We start from the raw sequence: 21,600 nt of genomic DNA on the forward strand, positions 1-21,600 counted from the left end.
TGTGACCCACTTCGATGAAAATTCTCTTTAATAAATTAGGCTTCCCGCAGGCCTAAGAGATCTCATAAATGAGGATGAGGTGCTTCTCTAACTCAGGAATTCACATCAATGATATTATAGTTTATCAATATAGCGCAGTGGACAGCGCATCACGTTCGCATGGCTCTCGCCACCAAACGAGCAGCCATTGTTCTCCATCAGCACCGAACTGCATGCTCTGGCTTATACATTTGCCTCAAAATATAACTCCATTTATATAAAAAAGTATAAAATATAAATATATATAACTCAGCCATGGCAGCCATGGCCTCTTATTCTTTTGTTATCCATGGATATTATTTTGATACCCATTATATATTTAATATTTTAAACCATGGCCTTCTTATTATTTATATGCTCCATGGCTGATATATTTTATTATGGCCTTTTTCTTATTATTATTATTATATTATTTTTACTGTGTTTGCTCTCTATTTATACACGGAACTGACTGATAATGTGTAACAGTTTTGAAATTATCCTAAAGTGTTGCTTATTTTTAAATTTTGATTCTGTATCTCATTGTGATCCAAAGTTATTACTCAGCTACCAGTGTGCGTCATTCTGCCGTATCTATTGTTCATGCTGTGATCAATTTACTTACAAAGACTGTAGGCAATTTTTTACGCAATTATTGTGGGTTGGAATTCTTATTCTATAAATATCTTAAAGCATCAAATAAATCTGGTAGTACATTGATTTGGCAATTCGATTGCAAAAGTCTTCGGGAAACGTGACTAATATTTAATTTACTCTGACACAGGTCAAAAAATTACCTATCATTCTTTTGAATACCAAGTTGGTGCTAGCGACACGATTAAATTTTATCTGCATGGAATAACGGCGTTTCGAGTTATAACAATATTCCGAGTTATGGTTATTGTCATTATCTCCAATACAAAGTAGGCCTTCTCCTGTATATTTTTCCGAAATGTCACCTGAAATATTTTACTTGGAAAAGCATTCAATTTTTGCTTTGAAACGTTTTGTTTTATCCTCCAGAAAAATTTGAAGTTCCGTAATTATAATTTCCAAATAAACTAATTCAAAGTATCCGTAACATCTTTGTGCTAAAATTTATCAAAAGTTACAAATTTACATCTAATTACGTAGTCAACTTATTCATAGGAATAGAATAATCTGTTAATTAGCAGTTTTCTAGTAATTATCTGGTGTGAAGAATTATTTCTCTCTTTTATTTTCTCTTATTTTGTTTTTATCTTGTACCAAGATAACCCCGTAATTTGTATCGTTGTTGTGACCGCCACAACATGGTAGAATCGATTTTCTGTTTTCGTTACTTACTTTGCGTTTCATTCTGTATATATATTTACCATAGCTGTATTAAATAATTAGTTCAGAGTGAACTGAAAAGATGGTTCTCGTTGTAATAGTTGGAAGTAGGGTTCTGGGTACGAGTTAGTAAGAGACAGGCTGTCACGTGTGAAAGTTCTCAAGTTTATGCTCCTCGAAAAATAAGTGTATTCATTATCCTTCGCGTACTACCAAAACTATCGATTACATTGGCTTTGTGGTGTGATAGCAGCGCAGAAAATTGCGGTAGCGGATGCGCCACAACATAATTGGTGCCGTGACCATTGCCTAAAGTAAGATTTTAAGAGCATTATCAGTGCCTGTTACAGTCCAGTGGACAAGTGTACAGTTACAGTTTGAGGTACAGTGTATATTTTTTATTACTGATTAAAGTGCCTTTTGCTCATCGTTTATATATGTTCGGCGTAACGCCTTTATCTGTGACCGTCAACTAAAAGTCCTATTTCGCCGAAGATCATTAATCATGGCGGAGGCCGTTGGCGCGTCAGACGCAGCAGATGGAGATGAAGAAGAATGCATATTAGAGAACTTGAAACACCTTGATAAATTTATGACAGCAGTGAAAGCAAAAACAGGTAATCTGACATTGAAAGCTAGAGACGAGCTACTTCGGCTTAAAGCAAATTTTGATTTGGCAGTGCTGGCAATGGAAGAAGAGCGAAAGGATGTGAAGAGTGGAGAGGAGTGCGTAGCCAAAGGAGCCATCCCGAAGAATAAAAACTACAAGGCAACCTCCGTAAATTCCCAAAACACAGATACTGAATCGACCAGCGAGACAACGGACACACAAAATGAGACTACGAGCGGCGAAGATGAGGCAGCATTCAAGAAGTCCGGGACAACCAAACTGAGAACGAAGCATCGCAAACGAAAGGACACGTTTACACAGCTAATTAATGCAGTCAGTAAACTAGATATGAGGAAAACGCCAGCATTGTATAACTTTGATGAAAATTCAGGGATGAAATTGAAGGAGTATCTTGTAATCTTCGAAAATTACTGTCGGGAGAACTTCAGAGGAATGCCTTTGTTCTGGATTGGAGAGCTTGAAGCTAAACTGCAAGGAGAGACTTTAAAAGCATTCAAAGCAGTGAAGTCGGTGGATGACACCTATGAGAGCCTAACCCGTAAGCTGGTGAAGTGGTATGACAACGACAAGGTCGCAAGAAAGAACAAGGATAGGAGCAACTTCATGAAAGCTAAGTACATCAGTAATGAAAGTCTGTACCTTTTTGCGACCCGACTAGAGAAATTATTCAGCGTAGCGTTTCCAAAGAAAGATATCCAGACTAGCAAGACACTTAGTGAGAAGTTTATGTCGTTATTGCCCAGCGACAATCGAAGAATTGTTAGGAACCAAGTGATGAATAGGAAGATGGAGAATAAAAAAATGAAGTGGGATGACATGAAGAAAATTGCCAGTTTGTGCGATGTGGAAAGAAACGGTGTAGCGAAGACCTCGGACGCGGATGAAATAATTATAAATGTAGGACTATCCAGCAAACCAAGATATTCATCGAAATGGAAACCTGACAGGTATGACAACCAAACGAGGGACAGATACATCTTCACCCGACCACCTCAGCGTCTCATAGATAGGAGCGTAACATGTACCTATTGCGATAGGATCGGGCACGCTGAAGCAAAGTGCAGAGCAAAACTAGGTTTGTGCTTTTGTTGTGGATCTCCTGATCACTTCTCTTACAACTGCCCCAAGAACTTCAGGCGTCAGTCGATAAACCAAAGGTACAACGTCCGACCACAAGCAGCGAACAATCAGGCGATGACCGAAAATAACAGATATCAACGACAGTATTCTAGTCATCAAAATTTACGGGTGCCTGGGTGCGCAGGTTATCACCCACAGAGAAGACCGTCGGGAAACTAAGACGCTCTGGCACAGATGGAGGAATGTCAGGGGCAATATGTAAGAAAACCTCCAGCATGCAAAGGGTTAGGAACCCGTGGCGTAATCGCTTTGCAACCTTAACCGATGAGCTCCAAGATGAGTTAACGGTTCCAAACAGTCAACTTCACCAGCACCCCAATCAGCAGCATCAGCACCGCATTCGACATTATCAGCACCCCACTCAACCTCGTCAGCAAACCGTTCAACGTCAGCGACTCGTTCAACCGGAAGGTCGGCAACCCTTGCAACCACTACACGTTCAGCGCCAGAAGCCTCCCCAGCAACAAGCACGAGGATCTACTGAGAAGCAATCTCTCCAGCCCGAAAAACAGCGTGTGACCTTTAATGATACTGCAAGTCCATGCGACTTGGTAGAGGTGAGCACACCCCAGATAGGGAAGTCAGACAGTTTGGACACGGATGCCCCAAATGTTAACTTGCTCAATTTGGTGCCAGGTGGGCTAATTAAAATCCCGTTTAAGGTGAATGGTATAACATTGAGTGCTTTGCTGGATAGTGGTGCAACTGTCAATATCATTAAGAAGAGCATTTGCGATATGTGTGAGGGAGTAATCGACGGAAAGGTCAAAAATGATATCACGGGTTTGGGGAGTGCCAAGCTGAAAACCATAGGTATGACTAACTTGGAATGTGAAGCGCTAGGTTTAGAAAAATTTATGTGTGAATTTAATGTGCTTCCCGATGATGTTTTAACGTTTGATATTATTTTAGGCTTACAATTTCTTCACTGTAATAATATAAGTGTCAATATGTCCAGACGAATTGTTTCAAGGGAAGATAGGAATGGAGGTATTATTTCATTTCACATTGATGGAGACGGCAGTATCACTCATGTTATGCATGAAAATGTGCCAGTTGTTGCTGCTAGAGATACCAAATTAAGCTGCTCTAGAATTAACTATGTCCCCGTTTATGTCAACGTTGTCGCATGCAGTACTAACCAGGAAAACGTTACATATTTTTATGAAGGCAAACCTAAGAATTCTAAATTAGAAAGCACTAGTGGCATAATAGGGTTGGAGTTAGAAGAGAATAAAGTAGCGGTGAAGTTTAAGAAAGGGACGTCAGCCGAAGAAGGTAGAATTAAGAAAGGGGAGAGGTTAGGGTTTATTAGTACGTTGGTAGAAGTAGCGCCAGTAGAAGAACTTGGAGATAGGTGGTCAGAGGAGGATTTACAGGAGAAAATAAGGTTGGCGGATAACATCGATCGCGATCAGAAGTTAGCGGTATATCAGATGTTGGCTAGGACTCAGGTTGCATTGAGTAAGAGTGAAGTAGATATAGGTAGAGCTAACGTAATCCCGCATAGAATAGAATTGAGTGATGAGGCGCCAATTTGGCAGAGACCCAGGAAATTTTCGGAACCGGTTAATAGGGAAATTGATAGGCAGTGCAAAGAGTTATTAGAGTTAGGCATTATAGAAAATAGTGACTCACCTTGGAGTAGCCCAGTGGTACCCGTTATGAAGAAGCCAAGCCCTGGTAGTTAAGACAGAGAGATTAGGATGTGCATTGATTATAGGAAACTTAACGAGCGTACAGTTACAGAGAAATTCCCAATGCCAGATTTAGCAGAACAAATATATAGCGCTCATAATAGTAAATTTTTTACCAAACTAGACCTCATAAAAGGGTATTATCAAATACCTTTAGATAAGAGCAGTCGTAAATACACAGCATTTAGCACGCCCCATAGCCATTTTCAGTTCAAAACTTTGTCTTTTGGTCTTAAAAATAGCGGCATAGCCTTCCAGAAGAACATGCAGAGAATGTTATCAGAGGTGTGCTTCAACAACGTGTTGGTATATATAGACGACATATTGATTCTGAGCAGGACTTTCGAGGAACACTTACAATTGGTTGAGGAGGTGCTTAACACCTTGGGTCAAAATGGGGTAAAAGTAAAGATATCCAAATGCGAATTTTTTAGGAGCGAGGTTAGTTTTTTGGGTCACGTAATAGGCATAGATGGGATAAAGAAGGCACCTGAGTACATGGAGAAAATTCGGAACTTTTCGANACTAGTTCCCTCAATTCTGCCACTAGTTCCCTCAATTCTGCAACTAACTCCCTCAATTCTGCCACTAGTTCCTCAATTCTGCCACTAATTCCCTCAATTCTGTCACTAGTTCCCTCAATTCTGCTACTAGTTCCCGCACCTTTGCATTTAGTTCTCTGAGTGCTTCACAACGGCGGCCATCGGGACACGAAAGTTCCATTAAAATATGGAAATGATAACCTGAAGATCGGAGGTCTCTTCAACCTAAATTAAATAACCGCATAAATAGAACAGGATTGTTGGCAATTGATGAGTCATGACTGAACTACAAAAATATACTCCTAAACAACTCAACTTGTGCCATTGAAATTCACGAAGCCAGCGCACAGAAATACAAATAAAATAATTTATTGACGCGGGATAAAATCCAAGTGAGTGCGACAGTTGTCTGCTGAAGGGCTGATTAGCTAACTAGTGGCGTCATTAGGCCTTTTCGTGGAGGCTTCAGCCCCCTAAAATATTCTTCAGCCTATCTAAATAATTTTTAGTGTTTTTTTATCTAGATTGTCATTTGTCATTATTTGCAAAAGTTCACCTTTAAAATTTATTGTGGCCTCTATGTTAGTTCAAATAATACCGATATAACCAGTCAAACTTAAGACGACCCTTCAAGAGGCGGCTGATTAAAGCGCAAATGACTTCCAACCCGCAACCCAAGCCACAGGCGAGCTGCAATTTCTCGCAGAAATTCACCGACTTTCAAACACCTCCGCAAGACGAAGAGATACTAGATTTTAGAGACAGGGGGAGGAGGGGTTAATCTTCTTAACACGTTAAGTGCGGAGGCCGAAACTGCCGACTGCCCGCTGTTTGGATTGGCAAATTAAAGCCTTGCAACTGGAAATTATAAATATGCTTTATCTGGTACTTAAATTAAGTTCAAACTCATTTCCTATTATTACAAACCTTTGTTCATGACATCAACATGACTGTGCTATTACTTCCAATAAAACTTCAATTCAAATGAGTTACCCCGACAAGGTCCGCGAGCACTCCGTTCTTTATAATTTTATTGCTATTGTTATTATAAGAGATATGTGCATATGAGCAGCAGAGCCTCATACGAGTGATGTGCATATATCTTATTCTACAAGCATGTGTTCACAATAACTGCGTACAAGACTGGGCAATTATTCTTCCAATACAAATAAAATAAGTAGGCAAGATTTTCAAATTTATCCCCTGAGGGCATTTATAAGTATATTATACGCATTTTAAGCTTACGATATTATGGTGATTCATTCCGTCTCCGGTCGAAAGTACTGCCTGTTTTGCAGCATATTATCCATACGAAGAAAAACATCCCATCTAATCGTATCAAAATCAGAATCTGAGCATTTTATCTCAATTCAAATTTACAAATTACACAGAATTTGTACTGAATTTCTGCAAAAATATGGTGATTCTTGCATTACACTCATTTATTATTTCTTGGAAGTTTGATCAGTAACTAAATTATTTGATCACATCCGAATGACAGCATCATCCATCAAGCCCATAACGGGAGTCTTGCATATTTTACTCAGTTTGGCCTCATGAACATGACACTCAAGTGTTCTGATGAACAACATTTATATAATTTACTCAGCATTCATTCAGAAGGACAACGAGCGCGTGAGATGAGTCTTCACATGTTACTTGACCGCCGCCGTTACAATGTCAGACGTCGGTATATTTTAGGTTAGCATCAAAATAATTATAATTCATTAATTAACTTATGTTCGTCATTTGATTTCCACAAAACATATATTTAGGTTGCGTAGAACGCAATTCTGTTTTCGGAAAAGCGTTACTGTTGCTTGTATCTCTACCGTTGCATTTCACGCATTGTTGTGGACACAGTATTTTTGAATTTTTGGATGTCTTTAATAGGAAGCAACATGCGCGGAGTAATGAAAACAATTAACGCCATAGCTACTCATCCTCACGTTTAGCGGCTTTCACCATCATATATATATCCCGAAGGTACGAATTAAACATACAGCATATTTTATTCCCTTCATTCAACAAGAATCATAATAGCCATATATAAATTTTTACTGAACATACGGTAGAAACATCGCTATGTTTCTGCACTAACTGATGTATATGCATTGAATGCTCTGAATGCCAGTCAAGGTCACTCAGCAGCATATTCATAGAGATGTATATCATGGCCGAAAATTTCACATGAATAATTTTATCGATGTTCACATTTATCTAAAGACAATAGTGTGTTAAGGAATGTAGTGAACAACTTGCTTACTTCAATTCATTATAATTAAACAAATGATTTTCACGGTGCAAACTCCGGATGACAGGCATGCAGCATGACTACAAAGATTTTAAATGACTAAAATCAGCAAATTAGTTAGAGTAAAAGTCAGGTTATAAAACATTAGGCTGGGATTGGAGAAATATTTAATTATCAATAAATATATTTCATAGATTTATCAAATCCTATGCGAAGATATGGATAAGTAGCTTACGCTTTTGAAAAATCGTTTATACTATAGTCAGTCCTCAAATAATATAGAAGAAAATCAGTATCTGGATGACTCATACATAAAGATTAAGTCAACTCCATTTACTGATAAAAAATGTCACAAAATTAAGCAGCAAGTAGCATCCAGTACAATTTTATCGTTCTTAAAGTGTATTACCAGAGCTGGGCAGCGCTACTCGGAAATGTAGCGGCGCTACCGCTACCGCTACATGCTCTAAATGTAGCGGGCGCTACCGCTATCGCTACACCCACTAGATTGTAACGGGCGCTACCGCGACCGCTACAGTAAAATGTAGCGCGCTACATTAGCCGCTACAATGGCCAAAATTATTGGAAATCTCTAAATATTTATTGTTCTGCTATTGGGATTTAATCAATAACATTTAATGATAATAAAACATTTTTAAAACATATCAATGCAACTTTATTGCAATTAACCTAACCGAACTAGTATGGGTTACCCCCAGGGTTAGATACAGTAAAAAAAGTTACAGCTATTTTTATGTTTTACTTTCCCTACATGGATGTGATATTTAATCTACCAATCTAAGAAATTATCCACATGTACATATAAAAATCAGTCTTTTTTTGTATATATATGTGGATTCTTTTTGAGATTGGTAGATTAAAGTAGACATCCATGTAGGGAAGGTGAAATATAAAAATAACTGTGTAAAAATAACTGCAAGCAAACTGAAAGATGAAAAAACCTGTAAGTGGTAATTGGTAACAACTTAACAAGTAACAACTAACATGTTGACACTAGTAACAGGCTGAGGTTGACAACATTACACCGAAATCTTTCGTACAGTTTTATTCTGTAATTTATATTATGTATGTATCATGCTGGTTTTTAAATAATATTTAATACTATTAAGGGGACCGGCTACCCTAAAAATAGGATATTTTGACTTTACCGTTTTCTTGACTCATTTCGTAGCTGCTGAAAAGGCGCGTCTAACGCAGTTTACCGCATGTCTGTGCGTGCGATAATTTTTGCGTAAGAAAATTTTAAAAATATATATATATGAACATTTTTTAACAATATGTACAAAGATTTATTTGAATTAAATTTGTTAATATAGATCATCACTCTCGATAATTACAAAGTGTTTGCACTCGTTTGAAAGGTACAAACGAGACGCGTTCAACAAAACTACTACCTACCATAGATGTACATGCAATAGTTTTTTGTGTAATGCAGTCTTGAACTTTAATAAACTGATCATTTTATATCATTATTTACAAATAAATGGTATTTATATGTCATTATTTAGGTTAATTGCAAAGTGTTTGCACTCGTTCGAAAGCTACAAACAAGACGCTTTAACAAAGCCACTACCATGGATGTTCATGCAATAGTTTTTGCGTAATACTGTTGTAAAGTTATGTAAAATGAATATTTTATATATATATAAATATATTTATATATAAAAAGTCACATTTATAGCCTATTATTCACGTTAAATTGATCATAAATAGGTCTAAAGACGCGTGCTGGTACCCTGAATGCAAATAATTGGCAATGGGAAAGCTTGGGCTACAATATCAAGACTTTTTGGGCATATTCTTCTGTTTTCAATGAATTTTGCTTTATTTGGCTCCCCTGAACAATTTAAAATCCAAAAAACGCCATCTTATAAAAATAAAACCTCGTATTGCTACTTAAATATGTAGCGGGCGCTACCGCTACCGCTACATTGCCTTAAATGTAGAGCCGCTACCGCTACCGCTACTGAAAATATAGCGGCCGCTACATGTAGCGCGCTACTGCCCACCTCTGTGTATTACGTACGAGCCTTATTACACCGATGTGTATCTATGATGATAATCATGGCAGGTGACCGTACTAGAATTGGAAGATAGTTATAATCTCATGTGTATACCTGGCTTAAACCTATAACCGTAAGCTGATGACCTATCAACTGATACTGTGAATGTCTTTTAGCATACATGCAGTGAATAGATATTTGCAATGATGTTTGTGATTATCAAAGACAAGCAAACTACCTTTCATCGCCTCCAGCCTCGTCGTCCTCAACCTGCGAGGAACCTTGTTGTGACCACCACAACATGATAGAATCGCTTTTCTGTTTTCATTACTTTTACTTTGCGTTTCATTCTGTATATATATTTACCATAGCTGTATTGAATAATTAGTTCAGAGTTAACTGAACAGATGGTTCTCGTTGTAACAGTTGGAAGTAGGGTTCTGGCTACGAGTAGTAAGAGACAGGCTGTCACGTGTGAAAGTTCTTAAGTTTATGCTCCTCGAAAAAATAAGTGTATTCATTATCCTTCGCGTACTACCAAAACTATCGATTACATTGGCTTTGTGGTGTGGTAGCAGCGCAGAAAATTGCGGTAGCGTATGCGCCACAACATAATTGGTNTGGAAAGAAGGGCATGCAAAGTTTTGTTCATTCACGGTAGGGCAGAAGGTAGCGCATAAAATTAATAGAGTTGGGAATCTTAGCAGGGATAAATTAGCACCCAAATTTGAGGGACCTTTTTTAGTGACGAAAGTGCAATCTAATGGGGTTACGTACGAAGTTAAGGATAATCGAGGTAATATTCACAAGGTTCATCATAGACAGCTGAAGGAATGGAACGATTTTCCGAGATATTTGATGAAATATTTAGAACTAACGGGAGACCCAAAGTTACGAATTACCTCGGGGGACGAAGCAGGCAATTTAACGGATGAGAATGCACCCAACTTTGACAGTGTCGGTATGCCATTTCCAAGTAGCAGCAGTTGTAACAGTAGTAGTGATGACAGTGATAGTGGAGACGATGATAGTGGTAGTAGCTGTAACAGTAGTAGTGATGACAGTGATAGTGGAGACGATGATAGTGGTAGTAGTGATAGCAGTAGTAGTTCTAGTATTAGTAGTAAAGACGACAGTAGCATTAGGAGCAATAGTGACAATAACGTTCCACGCCACGCAAGCGAAATACAATCGCACGTAAATAACGATTGTCAGAGAAGCGATGATGTCAGTAACAATAGCCGGGATGATGTAGATTCTAAAGTAAGAAGAGTAGAGCCTGGTAGTCAAGAAGCTGTAGGGGGAATAAGAGATAATGTGAATCATGACTTAGCGCCGACGAGAGATAGGGTTGATGGAGACGATGTCGAGAGGTTGGATAGGTCAGAGCTGAATGTCGAGAGGCAGCCAGAGCCGAAGACTTCAACTCCAACTAGGCACGGTGACATTGAGTTTCAAGTAGCGGAATCACTATCTCCGATTATCAGAAGTTCATGCAGTCTGGCAGATAGAAATCAGTCGTTTTTCGTTTCCTGGGTAGAACAGTCGTTTCGGGTGCAAGAAGAGCTCATTGACGACGCTCTGAAAGAGTTAACGGTCATGGAAAGCGTTAACGAAATGCCACAGATCAATACGCCCCATTTTCTTACGGACGATGTTAGCTTTAGTGGGGTCGGGGAAAGTGTAGGAGTATCTAGGGACGCGTCGGCAGTAAGAAGTTTTTTAAATATAATGAAGGAACAGGCGGCACGCTCTCGGAGCATAGCAGCGCGATATCAAAGTGATAATAATTTACTAAGGGAGATTTGGGTTAGGCGGTATAAGGGTAGTGAAAGTAGACTTGATAGAAATAATTGGTTAGAATCCGAGAGTTCAGACGTGGCGACCGAAATACCGGTGTTGATTACACCCGCTCCCGAGCAGAGGATTACTCGTTCTAGAGGGAACGCCGAGAACCATCCCCATGTACAACCCAGAGTTCTCGAATATCGAAAATATACCAAGAAATGATTATCTTAAGAATCCGGTTGATTGTAACGGTTTGCTTTAAGATGTAATTACAGATTAGTGGTAAAATGTGTAAATATTTGCATTAGGTTTAAGTTTCATTGAACACATACGGCGTACTTAAATTAGTAAATAAAAGTATTGTAAACGGGCGTCTGACCAATGTATTGCTTGAGAATGTAAATTAAGAAGAGTAGTATATGGACGTCAGACGATAGACTTGTGTTGTCTTATCATAAAAAAAAATTACACTGTTCATAACATGTATCTCAATCAATTTCCAATGCTTAATAGGTGTGTAAAGTTTCATTAATAGGTGTGTAAAGTTTCATTGGTAATAGTAGGATGTTAAATATGCTTATGGATGTAAATGTTGTTAAACGATAGGCGCCATTTTGTGTATAATTTCAAGGTAAACATACGGATCACAGGTGTATAGGACCGTTACTTGTAATATTTGGCGAATAATAATAGTGTATGCAAAGCGAACAGATATAAGGATGTATATATATAATGGCTCGTCTCGTTTTTGTGGCGTGGATAAGTGTATCCACTGGTGGGGGGAAATGTTGTGACCACCACAACATGATAGAATCGCTTTTCTGTTTTCATTACTTTTACTTTGCGTTTCATTCTGTATATATATTTACCATAGCTGTATTGAATAATTAGTTCAGAGTGAACTGGACAGATGGTTCTCGTTGTAACAGTTGGAAGTAGGGTTCTGGCTACGAGTAGTAAGAGACAGGCTGTCACGTGTGAAAGTTCTTAAGTTTATGCTCCTCGAAAAAATAAGTGTATTCATTATCCTTCGCGTACTACCAAAACTATCGATTACATTGGCTTTGTGGTGTGGTAGCAGCGCAGAAAATTGCGGTAGCGTATGCGCCACAACAACCTCAACAAGATTACGAGCTTTTAAGGCGGGCAGACGCCATTGCGGATATTAATCAAACGACAATTGAAATGGATCAGCCATTACTATTTGCCTTGAATTTATTTGCACGCTAATGCCAGCATCCCAAACAAAAGAACGGCAACTCTCGAACTAATCAACAGTTCATAATATTTTGAAGTTATTTGTCCATTTTATTTGGAGTCGACAGGCTTGTGTATCAAAGCTGCACGAATAAAATTAATTATTTCAAACATGTCAGTACCTTCCAAACATGTCAGTATCTTCCAAACATGTCAGTACCAATTCCGTTCGATCACCTATTTTAACCGTTCTTTGGAGACCCTCGTCATATAGACTATCGCAAAGCAATAAAAAATTATAACATAAGTAACTGTTACTAATAATTAGTAAATAAGCATATATCTGAATAAATACAATGCATATATAATAAATAATGAATCCGCAAGACCACAACTACTAATATTGACATAAAGTCATTTCCCACCTAACATCATCGACGCACTGCGCGCACCGACTCCACAGCTCGAGCCCACAGCGCAATTGCTGCCAAAGCTCCTATCCTAACAACACAAACGACAACCTCACTTGAACTCGTCGCACGCAAATATGAAGCCCTATGGGCAATGTAAATTTACTAATCTATTGATAAATAAAAAAAAGTAGACAAGCGAGTTTGATGACTCAAGATCTCCAGTGAAGTACGTCTGAGCTCTCAGACGCAAATGACCTACTTCAGCGTCGCCGCGACGGCGACAGTTAAAAAATAATCTCAGTCACTTGCCTCCAATGTCACCTGCCTCCAATAGAAACGATCTACTCTATACATAAAACTGAATTACAACTTTTTGGCGGGATCAGATCAGCTTTGTACTTATTTCTTATCACGTATTTATCGAATCCTTCAAATCGCAGTTTTGACCAGTACTACACGGTTTTTATTAACGAGCGGCCAGTTGATCCAGTATATTCGCCGAGTGGCGACTCACGTGGCGCAAACGGTAGATGAAACGTTGCGAAAATCTGTTGGACATCTGGCAACACAATACGGTCTTAAATTTATGTCGTTGAATTACGTGTTCTCATTAATGGGAAGAAAGAAGCAGAAACGACAGGAAATTACGAGTTTAAATGGGCGCAAAACAACATAAACTTGATAATACCCTATAACAATTATGAAACAAGTAAAATAAACTATTTAAAATAACTTGTCCTAAAATCAATCACTTTACCATCCATGGAACTTGTCTTTATTACGAGTGCTAGATGACAGACATGACAATCGTTCGCCGCAGTGACGGCCATTGAGTTGCTCGCTCAACAGCGCCGCATAATGCGAGTGACCGCGCGAGTCCCGCACTGATGGATGAGCAACTTGCTTACAATAATTTAACCTGAATAAACTTAAGATAACTTAACTGATAATGGAAATAGTCCTTAAAACGTTTTTAATGAAGTATAATGAATTAATTCTACATTTTTCTCTTTAAAATTCTTAGTTACTTGCAAACTAATAATAAGTAATAATATCAGCAAACTAATACTAGAATAGAACTAAATTATCAACATTTGCTTACATTCTCCAGTATCCACGAATTTTGTGCCGTATAAAAGCTAACATGCATAAGTTTCCTAGTGTATTTTGCGCCACACAATGAAAACAAATGACAAGAACGTATCGAAATGATAGCACAATCAAGTGCGTCTTAATGCGTCTCGCGCGTGCAGGTAGCACAGCTATACACATCACCAGGACGATGCTGCAACCTGCGCCTTCCCTCATATCTCTCATATTACTGTTGGGAAGCAACATTTTTAGAACTGCTAGGGGTATAAGTAATAGAAGCAAGTTAGTTTAAGTTATCAATAACTGTAGGAATAACTACCTCGTAAGCGAACATTTGAATACCAGTGAACGCAAACTCATCTTCAACGCCGCTGCGAGAGCAGCAGTTCAAATTATACGAACGGAATATTTCTTTTAACTCTGGCGTGGAAAAATGGGAGTTTAGTTATATATAAACTATTACTGAACAAATACTAGAAACTATGGGCTCTAACTATGACATTTACCCTACTCGGGTTCTAAGCGTCAGTCAACAGACTTGTATATCACGGCAACACAAACGACGTAAATAAACATTTGTCCATTCGAAACATTTGTCCATGCAGGGCTGAGAGTTGAGAAATGTAGTGAATTCCCATCTCTCTTCAGCACATTATAATTATGTAGCGTTCACTGAATAAACTTCGGTTAACCGGCATGGCCGCAATAACCGAATGTCAATTATAGATATTGGCATAAAATTTACAGTAATGAAAGGAATGTCACGCTTCAAAAATAAATTCAGTACACATTAAATTGAAATATCATGCTTGTCAAACTCACATGCAGAGGTGGGCAGTAGCGCGCTACATGTAGCGGCCGCTACATTTTCAGTAGCGGTAGCGGCTCTACATTTAAGGCAATGTAGCGGTAGCGGTAGCGCCCGCTACATATTTAAGTAGCGATATATACGAGGTTTTGCCGCTACAGCGCTACCGCTACATTTATAGATAAAGCTTTTAGATTTTACTTAAGGGGGCCGGCTACCCTCCAACAAAATTTTTTTGTTTACAGACGGATCGTTTTGAAACTTGGTACACATATGTAAAACAGAAATCTAAGACTTTTTGTTCATGTAAATTTAAAAAAATGAAAGAAAACGTGGAATTAATAGAAAACGGCAAATAAGGGGGACTATAAAAAGTTTATAACTTTTGCAAATCACATGCTACAATGTCGAGACACATATCATTCGATTTGTAACAACAATATCACTAGAGTCGCTAGGTATTGTTTCTACAAATCGAATGGTATGTCTCTCATTGCCGTAGCTTGAAAACTGTTGGAGTTATAATTTTTTTAAGATGGCGTTTTTTGGATTTTTAAATTGTTCCGGGGAGCTAAATAAGGTAAAATTCATTGAAAACAGAAGAATATGCCCAAAAAGTCTTGATATTGTAGCCCAAGCTTTCCCATTGCCAATTATTTGCATTCTAGGTACCAGCACGCGTCTTTAGACGTATTTCTGTTCAATTTAACGTGAATAATAGGCTATAAATGGGACTTTTTATATATAAATATATATATATAATATTCATTTTACATAACTTAACAACTGCATTACTCAAAAACTATTGCATGAACATCCATGGTAGTAGCTTTGTTAAACGCGTCTTATTTGTAGCTTTCAAACGAGTGCAAACACTTTGCAATTAACCTAAATAATGACATATAAATACCATTTATTCGTAAATAATGATATAAAATGATCATTTTATAAAAGTTCAAGACTGCTTTAAACAAAAAAGTATTGTATGTACATCTATGGTAGTAGCTTTGTTGAACGCGTCTCGCTTGTAGCTTTCAAACGAGTGCAATCACTTTGTAATTAACGAGAGTAATGATCTATATATACAGATTTAATTCAAAGAAATCTTTGTACATATTGTTAAAAAATGTTCATAAATATATTTTTAAAATTGTCTTACGCAAAAATTATAGCACACACAGACATGCGGTAAACTGCGTTATAGACGCGCCTTTTCAAGCAGCTACAAAATGAATCAAGAAAACGGTAAAGCCAAAATTTCCGATTTTTAGGGTAGCCGGTCCCCTTAATAGTATTAAATATTATTTAAAAACCAGTATGATACATACATAACATAAATTACAGAATAAAACTGTACGAAAGATTTCGGTGTAATGTTGTCAACCTCAGCCTGTTACTAGTGTCAACATGTTAGGTTGTTACCAGTTACCACTTACTGGTCTTTTTCATCTTTCAGTTTGCTTATAGTTATTTTTACACAGTTATTTTTATGTTTCACCTTCCCTACATGGATGTCTACTTTAATCTACCAATCACAAAAATAATCCACATATATATACAAAAAAGACTGATTTTTATATGTATATGTGGATAATTTCTTAGATTGGTATAGATTAAAGTTCTCATCCATGTAGGGAAGGTAAAACATAAAAATAAATGTAACTTTTATTTACTGTATCTAACCCTGGGGTAACCCATACTAGTTCGGTTAGGTTAATTGCAATAAAGTTGCATTGATATGTTTTAAAAATGTTTTATTATCATTAAATGTTAATGAGTAAATCCCAATGGCAGAACAATAAATATTTAGAGATTTCCAATAATTTTGGCCATTGTAGCGGCTAATGTAGCGCGCTACATTTTACTGTAGCGGTAGCGGTAGCGCCCGTTACAATCTAGTGGGTGCAGCGGTAGCGGTAGCGCCCGCTACATTTAGAGCGTGTAGCGGTAGCGGTAGCGCCGCTATATTTCCAAGTAGCGCTGCATAGCTCTGCGTCACATGGGTGTAGGCACCAATGATCCACATGACTCATCCATGTTTTTTCTTTTATGTTAATCATTCCTCAAGTAACTCGGATGCGACAGGTAATAAGTGAACTCTGACGGGAATTGAAGAGTTCCACGATCGCTTATTCTTATTAAAAGAATTCTATATTGCGTGAAGTATAACTCTTTGGAAATGTCGTGATGAGACGGTGCCCTTCATAATCATGAGACCGATAGAATTAAGTAGGAGCGGTAAGTACATGCAAGTACATTCTCTTGCACTGTTTACGAGCGGTAACCGCAATATTCTGAGACCCTGTTTATTGATTACAATTTGTTTATCGTCGATTAGTATAAGACAAGGTCATGCCCAAAAATTAGGAACCTGTTGGTGAGGCAGCTTATTTACAAGTCAAATATATTTCTTAGACTTGGGAAGAGCACAGAGCCATTCTGTATATAAAGCCATTCATGGAATCTTCTCCAATTATCTTAAGAGCAAGAGTTGCTTTTATTCGATAAGTGCAATTTCATGAACTTCCAAATGTCAACACCCTACAATATTTCTTTGCACACGCAGAATGGACAACTTCTGAACATAATTTCAGTTTTGGAATGAACATGAAGACAAACGTAGAAGTCGTACACTCTTACATTTCTGCATACAACTTTTTCTGCGGCTAAGTAAGTCCATGCAATGCATGCCTAATTAATGCTATCTGAGTTCATATTTGCCTTTCAAGCTGCTTGTGCTACGTGCTACTCGAAAAACAATACTTTATCGCTACTCTCCAGTATTTTTCTAATCATTTCTCCTCCAGCACTGGCGTTACATACTCTAGGGCGAAGGGTTGCTAGGGTCTGGGCTCAAATCCTTGGCAAGCTGCAAAAACAATCTAGGAAGTCTAGAATCGGCGACACACCAGATCTAGCATAATCAACACAGTCGCCACAATTGCTACGAAGAAAATGGTATAAATTCTCTTTATCTTAATTGAAAACGGTTCAAAATCTAAATGCATCGTCAGTCCCAAGATAATATAATGATAGAGTAGGCGTAATAAATTAGCGGATTAACTCTGTAAAATTCACCCTGACTTTCAAGCACGACCTACGAGCCGCCAAAGACTCCATCAGCCGCTCAAAGGAATAGATCAATCGAGCGCGTTTCTGCGGTGAGCCGCCAGACGCTCCTGACGCGTCTTAGTGCGTCTCGCGCGTGCAGTTGAACGCAATTCTGTGTCGGAAAAGCGTTACTCTTATCTCTACTGTTACTTCTTCTGTTGCCTTTTAAGCTAGTGTAGGGGACGCAACATTTTTGGATGTCTGAAGTCATGAATGGGAAGTATCAAACACCAGCTCGTTTACAAAATTCATGCCATCATTAGACCATAATCGTTGCTCTATAATTCAACATCTGCCATTTAGGACATCCTTCGCAAAAAATTGAAGTTTATTCTTAATACGATTTCATATTTATAATTAGAACGATATCATACTCATCATATATACATTTACTGAACATGATTATGAATACTTGAAAAGTTTGAACATCAACTATGGTATATGCCTAGGATAGAAATGGAACACTCTGCTTCAGCAGACTTCTATATCATGGCAGAACAGTTCACATGAATAATATCTATGTCCACATTTATCCAATGAGAGTAGTGTGTTGAAAGAGGTAGTGAACAACTTGCTCACTTCGATTCATTATAACTAAACAAACGATTTTCACGGATCAAACTTCGGAGGACAGGCATGCAGCATGACTACAATGATTTAACCTGACTAAAATTAGCAAATTAATTGAAGTACAAGTCAGGAATTGAAAGTTCAAGAACAGGTTTGAATTATTGAATTTGCAATGACTATATGTCATAGGATTTTTCAAATTATAAGCGAATATTTGGATGAGGAACATTTAGTAGTATAGTAGTATAGCGGTTTCAGCGTTTATTAGGCCGGAGGTCTGTCGCCGATTCTTAACATTGCAGAACATTCACAGCTTTTTGCGGTCTCAAACGCACAACGCACTGCTACAATTCTGCTGTGCTTAACCGCCCGGCCTCCTTGCCTAGCATTTGTTGGTCTATACTATAGTCAGTCCTCAATTAATGTAAAAGAAAATGTGTATCTGGATGACTCATACATAAAGTTTAATGACAACTCGTTTTCATGGTAAAAATCCAACAAAAGTAAGCCGCAAGTAGCAACCAGAGCATTTTTATATTTCTTTATGCGTATTACGTACGAGAGTTTACACACCGATGTGTATCTATGATGATAATCATGACTGAATTCCTTGCTAGAATTGGACGTCAGTTGTAATATGATGTGTACACCTGGCTTAATCAAACGTGTGGCCGTAAGCTGACGATCTATCAACTGATACTGTGAATCTGTCTTGAGGCTACGAAGGAAACGTGTTTCAGGGCTTGCAATGTACGCCTGGAAACTTCTTCGTTGTTATTAGCCAGAAACTTGGCCACGCTTTTATCAAAGTGAAAGTTCTTATCATTGATTGTATTGCCTGTGCGAAGCTCTGATAAAATGTGTGAACACTGTGACCAATTTTGAATTTGCTAGAGACAGAGAGCACTAAGATACTGGTGCGAGATTAGATAGCGTGAAGCGTTCTTCTTATATGCTCGGAACAATATTGCTTAACAATGAATAAAGAATTTGGAAGGAAACGACATGTCACGTAACTCACGTTCATATTCCATGGATATTATTGTAAACGTGAGTTAATTATCTTATTTTATTACAAAATTCTGTGATGCTTAACTGAAGAACACTATTGCCGAGATGCCCGTTTGTTAACTTCCCCGTGCATGCGGTAAGTCCCTTTGTCTACGGACACATGAACAGTTGTCAACGCTATTCCTACCAAGAGGCCCTGGTGCCGATACTTACCGTGGGCCAAGGACTACCAGGCGCGCTTCGTAAGGCTTTTATATGGAAATATTCAAGATCGCTGAGAGGGTTTTGTGTGCCGGTACTCCAGCACTGACCGAACAAGGGACTTGAACAGCCCAACGAATGTCTGTCGACTAAGTAAGTCAAATGCGTGTCTAATTAATGCTATCTTAGTTCATATTTGCCTTTCAAGCTGCTTGTGCTACGTGCTACTCGAAATTCAAATTTTATCTATGTTCACATTTATCTAAAGACAGTAGTATGTTGAGAGATCTATTGAAAAACTTTCTTACTTCACACGCTTTTACCATCCTACAAACGCTCTTTCTTACTAACACACGCTCATTAGCTTTCACCATCATAAATGAATCCCTAATAGGCGAAATAAAAATTTAAGCTTTTATCATTCGCTTTTTCGAATACATATTAAATCGGATCAGTTATATATAAATTTCTACTGAATATACGGTAAAAACATCGCTGTGTTCCTGCACTAACTAATGTATATGCATTGAATGCTCTGAATGCCAGTCAAGGTCACTCAGCAGCATATTCATAGAGATGTATATCAATGGCCGAAAATTTCACATGAATAATTTTATCCATGTTCACATTCATCTAAAGACAATAGTGTGTTGAGAAATGTAGTGAACAACTTGCTTACTTCAATTCATTATAATTAAACAAACGATTTTCACGGAGCAAACTTCGGAGGACAGGCATGCAGCATGACTACAATGATTTAACCTGACTAAAATTAGCAAATTAATTGAAGTAAAAGTCAGGAATTGAAAGTTCAAGAACAGGTTTGAATTATTGAATTTGCAGTAACTATATGTCATAGGATTTTTCAAATTATAAGCGAATATTTGGATGAGAAACATTTGTTGGTCTATACTATAGTCAGTCCCCAATGTAAAAGAAAATGAGTATCTGGAGTATCATAAGTGGCGGATATACAGAAATTCTGTTTGTCGTAATGCTGCTGCTATCTTGTTGCGTGGTTTGTAATAATGTATTGATATGTAGTTTCCAACTCAGAGTATCGTTAACTCTTTCTTCCAGCGCGCATGCCTGCCACATATAATGCAGTTAAATTGTGGAGCGTAGCATTTTTCTACCCTATTACGCGCTTCTGTTTAACTTGGCCTAGTGACAACAATTTATTATACGACAAACCCACCGGCTTACGGATGATTACAGGGTTTAAAAATATATTATTTCAACAGTTTTTATTTTTTAACTAACCTTCAGCGCAGAAATACTTCACCTACATACTATTACTGAACGCCACGATTAGAATCAGTGACTGAGCTCATATGCTAACGCTAACTAAACTATGGAAGTTATTATCTTCAAGTTCATTTGGCTTCAGTATATAGCAAACTCCTCTAGAACAGTCAGGTACGGAGGGATTGTCGTATATTTTGGTCCCTCCTGAAATTTTTTTGACTGCTCAAAAAACTTTATTCTCGGGGAGACTGCGCTGTGGCATTTGTAAGTCATATTCATTCATTTTATTATGAAGTTTGTCATTGTAGCTGTACGCCACACAGCTACAATGACAAACTTCATAATAAAATGAATGACAGTACAGTTTACTGTCGGATTCACGGCATGTCGCGTGCAAATCAATAGATAAAAGATATCGTCTACTTATCTTACCAGTCTTCACGAGCAAGAGAACCTGGCTCACTGAAATTGAAAATAAATTAACTATGGAAATGTTATTGGCAGACTCATATTCACGACTGTGCGTTGCGAATAAAGTACG

The sequence above is a fragment of the Hyalella azteca genome, unplaced genomic scaffold (genome assembly GCF_000764305.2).
Source record: "Hyalella azteca isolate HAZT.00-mixed unplaced genomic scaffold, Hazt_2.0.2 contig4447, whole genome shotgun sequence".
Lineage (NCBI taxonomy): Eukaryota > Metazoa > Arthropoda > Malacostraca > Amphipoda > Hyalellidae > Hyalella > Hyalella azteca.